We start from the raw sequence: 5610 nt of genomic DNA, 5'->3' as shown, positions 1-5610 counted from the left end.
ACGTACACGTCTCCTTCTTATCCCCTCCTTCTTCCTTGGAGCTTCCTCCATTTTCCTGCCTCCTTTGACTGGCTGCTGTTGTTGGTTGCGGTAGTACTGCTCCTGGGTCAACGGTACTACCGTGGGCATCCGCGGTAGTATCGCGCAGTGGCGCGGTAGTACCGCTGGTGCCCACGGTAGTACCGCTCCCCTGGAGCCGCACTACCGCTGCCCACCAGGCTAGTGCCGCCCCTTTGCGGTAGTAGGAGCGGATGTAATTTTTTACATCCGCACCTACCGCGGTAGTACCGCTTTCGCCGTGTGGTAGTACCGCGCTATGCGGTCAGGCAGTAGTACCGCCCCACGGCAGTACTACTGTGTCGGGTTTTTGCTACTTCCGTTTCTTTGCGGAAGTAGGCACGGAAGTTTCCCTTATCCCCTGGCTGGGACTTTTGCCACGCGGTAGTACCGCATGGGGGGCGCGGTAGTACCGCGCGTGCGGAAGTTCCGCCCCCAGCTTCTGTTCTTCGGTTCTGTGCTGGGGTCGCGGCAGTACCGTGGGTCGGTACGGTAGTACCGCACAGCCGTGCGGTAGTACCGCTTGGTTGCAAGCAGTAGTACCGCGCGGCCTTGCGGTAGTACTGCTGGCCAGGCGCGGTTGTACCGCTGGCCGCGGGCTGGTTGGTGGGTAACGGTTGGATCTTTTCCACACACTATATAAGGGGTCCCCTTCTTCCCCGTTGACTCACCTCTCCCACCATTAAAGTTCCATTATCGCTCCAAGCTCCATTTTCGCCCGATCTCACTCCCTAGCCAATCAAACTTGTTGATTTGCTCGGGAGTGGTTGAGAAGGCCCCGATCTACACTTCCACCAAGAGATATTTGATTCCCCCCCACTAATCCCTTGCGGATCTTGTTACTCTTGGGTGTTTGAGCATCCTAGACGGTTGAGGTCACCGCGAAGCCATAGTCCATTGTGGTGAAGCTTCATGGTGTCGTTGGGAGCCTCCAATTGAGTTGTGGAGATTGCCCCAACCTCGTTTGTAAAGGTTCGGTCGCTGTCTCCAAGGGCACCAATAGTGGAATCACGGCATCTCGCATTGTGTGAGGGCGTGAGGAGATTACAGTGGCCCTAGTGGCTTCTTGGGGAGCATTGTGCCTCCACACCGCTCCAACAGAGACGTACTTCCTCTCAAAGGGAAGGAACTTCGGCAACACATCCTCGTCTCCACCGTCTCCACTCTTGGTTATCTCGTGCCTTTACTTGTGGAAGCTTATTTGTTTCATATATCTTGCTTGCTTGTGTTCCTATTCGTGTTGCATCATATAGGTTGCTCACCTAGTTGCATATCTAGACAACCTACTTTGATGCAAAGTTTAAATTGCTAAAGAAAAGCTAAAAATTGTTAGTTGCCTATTCACCCCCCCTCTAGTCAACCATATCGATCCTTTCAGCTGACGTCACGAAGGTTTCGGCTGATACCACGATGTCGCGTGCCCATAACTGTCCCCGCGTAGATGGTTAGTGCGTATAGGCCAGTAGCCAGACTCAGATCAAATACCAAGATCTCGTTAAATGTGTTATCTTGAAAAAACCGCGAATGCCGACCAGGGCCAGGCCCACCTCTCTCCTAGGTGGTCTCAACCTGCCCTGTAGCTTCGCCACAAAGATCCACTCAGAGGGCCGTCAGGACAAACGTCCTTTCGGACCCAATCCGTGAATCACTCGCGGGTACTCCTACGAGCCGACCCGTCTTTAGTCACCACAAGTATCATATATTATGTATATAAGTATATACCCGTGATCAACTCCCGAGTGATCACGGCCCGATAGTATAGCATGGCAGACGGACAAGAATGTAGGGCCACTGATGGTAAACTAGCATCCTATACTAAGCATTTAGGATTGCAGGTAAGGTATCAACAGTTGTAGCAACAATGACAGGCTATGCATCAGAATAGGATTAACGGAAAGCAGTAACTGTTGGGGAACGTAGCAATAATTCAAAATTTTCCTACGTGTCACCAAGATCAATCTATGGAGTCATCTAGCAACGAGGGAGGAGTGGATCTACATACCCTTGTAGATCGCGCGCGGAAGCGTTCAAGAGAACGGGGTTGATGGAGTCGTACTCGTCGTGATCCAAATCACCGATGATCCTAGCGCCGAACGGACGGCACCTCCGCATTCAACACACGTACGGAGCAGCGAAGTCTCCTCCTTCTTGATCCAGCAAGGGGGAAGGAGAGGTTGATGGAGATCCAGCAGCACGACGGCGTGGTGGTGGAAGTAGCGGGATTCCAACAGGGCTTCGCCAAGCGCTGCGGGAGGAGGAAGATGTGTCATGGGAGGGAGAGGGAGGCGCCAGGGCTTAGGTGCGGCTGCCCTCCCTTTCCCCCACTATATATAGGGCCAAGGGAGAGGGGGGGCGCAGCCTTTGGCCCTTCCTCCAAGGAAGGGTGCGGCCAGGGAGGAGTCCCTCCTCCCCAAGGCACCTCGGAGGTGCCTTCCCCTTTTAGGACTCTTCCTTTCCCTCTTCTCTTGGCGCATGGGCCTCTTGGGGCTGGTGCCCTTGGCCCATATAGGCCAAGGCGCACCCCCTACAGCCCATGTGGCCCCCCGGGGCAGGTGGCCCCACCCGGTGGACCCCCGGGACCCTTCCGGTGGTCCCGGTACAATACCGATGACCCCGAAACTTGTCCCGATAGCCGAAATAACACTTCCTATATATAATTCTTTACCTCCGGACCATTCCGGAACTCCTCGTGACGTCCAGGATCTCATCCGGGACTCCGAACAACTTTCGGGTTACCGCATACTAATATCTCTATAACCCTAGCGTCACCGAACCTTAAGTGTGTAGACCCTACGGGTTCGGGAGACATGCAGACATGACCGAGATGACTCTCCGGTCAATAACCAACAGCGGGATTTGGATACCCATGTTGTCTCCCACATGTTCCACGATGATCTCATCGGATGAACCACGATGTCAAGGACTTAATCAATCCCGTATACAATTCCCTTTGTCTAGCGGTACGATACTTGCCCGAGATTCGATCGTCGGTATCCCGATACCTTGTTCAATCTCGTTACCGGCAAGTCTCTTTACTCGTTTCGTAACACATCATCCCGTGATCAACTCCTTGATCACATTGTGCACATTATGATGATGTCCTACCGAGTGGGCCCAGAGATACCTCTCCGTCACACGGAGTGACAAATCCCAGTCTCGATTCGTGCCAACCCAACAGACACTTTCGGAGATACCTGTAGTGTACCTTTATATCCACCTAGTTACGTTGTGACGTTTGGCACACCCAAAGCACTCCTACGGTATCCGGGAGTTGCACAATCTCATGGTCTAAGGAAATGATACTTGACATTAGAAAAGCTTTAGCATACGAACTATACGATCTTTGTGCTAGGCTTAGGATTGGGTCTTGTCCATCACATCATTCTCCTAATGATGTGATCCCGTTATCAATGACATCCAATGTCCATGGTCAGGAAACCGTAACCATCTATTGATTAACGAGCTAGTCAACTAGAGGCTTACTAGGGACATGGTGTTGTCTATGTATCCACACATGTATCTGAGTTTCCTATCAATACAATTCTAGCATGGATAATAAACGATTATCATGAACAAGGAAATATAATAATAACTAATTTATTATTGCCTCTAGGGCATATTTCCAACAGTCTCCCACTTGCACTAGAGTCAATAATCCAGTTCACATCGATATGTGATTAACACTCAAGGTCACATCCCCATGTGACTAACACCCAAAGAGTTTACTAGAGTCAATAATCTAGTTCACATTACCATGTGATTAACACTCGATGAGTTCTGGGTTTGATCATGTTATGCTTGTGAGAGATGTTATAGTCAACGGGTCTGAATCTTTCAGATCCGTATGTACTTCGCAAATTTCTATGTCATCTTGTAGATGCAACTACTACGCTACAATTGGAGCTATTCCAAATAACTGTTCTACTATACGAATCCAGTTTACTACTCAGAATAATCTGGATTAGTGTCAAAGTTTGCATCGGCGTAACCCTTTACGACGAACTCTTTTACCACCTCCATAATCGAGAAAATTCCTTAGTCCACTTGTTACTAAGGATAACTTTGTCCACTGTCTTGTGATCCATTCTTGGATCACTCTTGTACCCCTTGACTGACTCATGGCAAGGCACACTTCAGGTGCGGTACACAGCATAGCATACTGTAGAGCCTACATCTAAAGCATAGGGGACGACCTTCGTCCTTTCTCTCTCTTCTGCCGTGGTCGAGCTTTAAGTCTTAACTTCATACCTTACAACTCAGGCAAGAACTCCTTCTTTGACTGATCCATCTTGAACACCTTCAAGATCATGTCAAGGTATGTGCTCATTTGAAAGTACCATTAAGCGTTTTGATCTATCCTTATAGATCTTGATGCTCAATGTTCAAGTAGCTTAATCCAGGCTTTCCATTGAAAAACACTTTTCAAATAACCCTATATGCTTACCAGAAATTCCACGTCATTTCTGATCCACAATATGTCAACAACATGTACTCATCAGAAATTCCATAGTGCTCCCACTCACTTCTTTGGAAATACAAGTTTCTCATAAACTTTGTATAAACCCAAAATCTTTGATCATCATCAAAGCATACATTCCAACTCCGAGATGCTTACTCCAGTCCTCAGAAGGATTGCTGGAGCTTTGCATACTTATTAGCATCTTTTAGGATTGACAAAACCTTCCGGTTGTATCACATACAACCTTTCCTCAAGAAAATCATCGAGGAAACAATGTTTTGACATCCTATCTGCAAGATTTCATAAATAATGCAGTAATCGCTAATATAATTCCAACAGACTCTTAGCATCGCTATGAGTGAGAAAGTCTCATCATAGTCAACTCCTTGAACTTGTCGGAAAACATCTTAACAACAAGTCAAGCTTTCTTAATGGTGATACTTACCATCATTGTCCGTCTTCCTTTTAAAATCCATATGTACCTAATAGCCTTACGACCATCATGTAGTTCTCCCAAAGTCTACACTTTGTTTTCATATATGGATCCTCTCTCGGATTATATGGCCTCGAGCCATTTTGGAATCCAGGCCCACCATCGCTTCTCCATAGATCGTAGGTTCATTGTTGTCTAGCAACATGACTTCCAAGACAGGATTACGTACCACTCTGAAGTAGTACGCATCCTTGTCATCCCACGAGGATTGGTAGTGACTTGATCTGAAGTTTCATGATCACTATCATAAGCTTCCACTTCAATTGGTGTAGGTGCCACAGGAACAACTCCTGTGCCCTGCCACACACTAGTTGAAGATACGGTTCAATAACCTCATCAAGTCTCCACCATCCTCCCACTCAATTCTTTCGAGAGAAACTTTTCCTCGAGAAAGGACCCGTTTCTAGAAACAATCCCTTATTGCTTTCGGATCTGAGACAGGAGGTATACCCAACTGTTTTGGGTGTCCTATGAAGATGCATTTATCCGCTTTGGGTTCGAGCTTATCAGCCTGAAACATTTTCACATAAGCATCGCAGCCCCAAACTTTTAAGAAATGACAGCTTAGGTTTCTCTAAACCATAGTTCATACGGTGTCATC

Source organism: Triticum aestivum, chromosome 3A, assembly GCF_018294505.1.
Source record: "Triticum aestivum cultivar Chinese Spring chromosome 3A, IWGSC CS RefSeq v2.1, whole genome shotgun sequence".
Taxonomy (NCBI): Eukaryota; Viridiplantae; Streptophyta; class Magnoliopsida; order Poales; family Poaceae; genus Triticum; species Triticum aestivum.
This window is presented reverse-complemented; position numbering follows the sequence as displayed.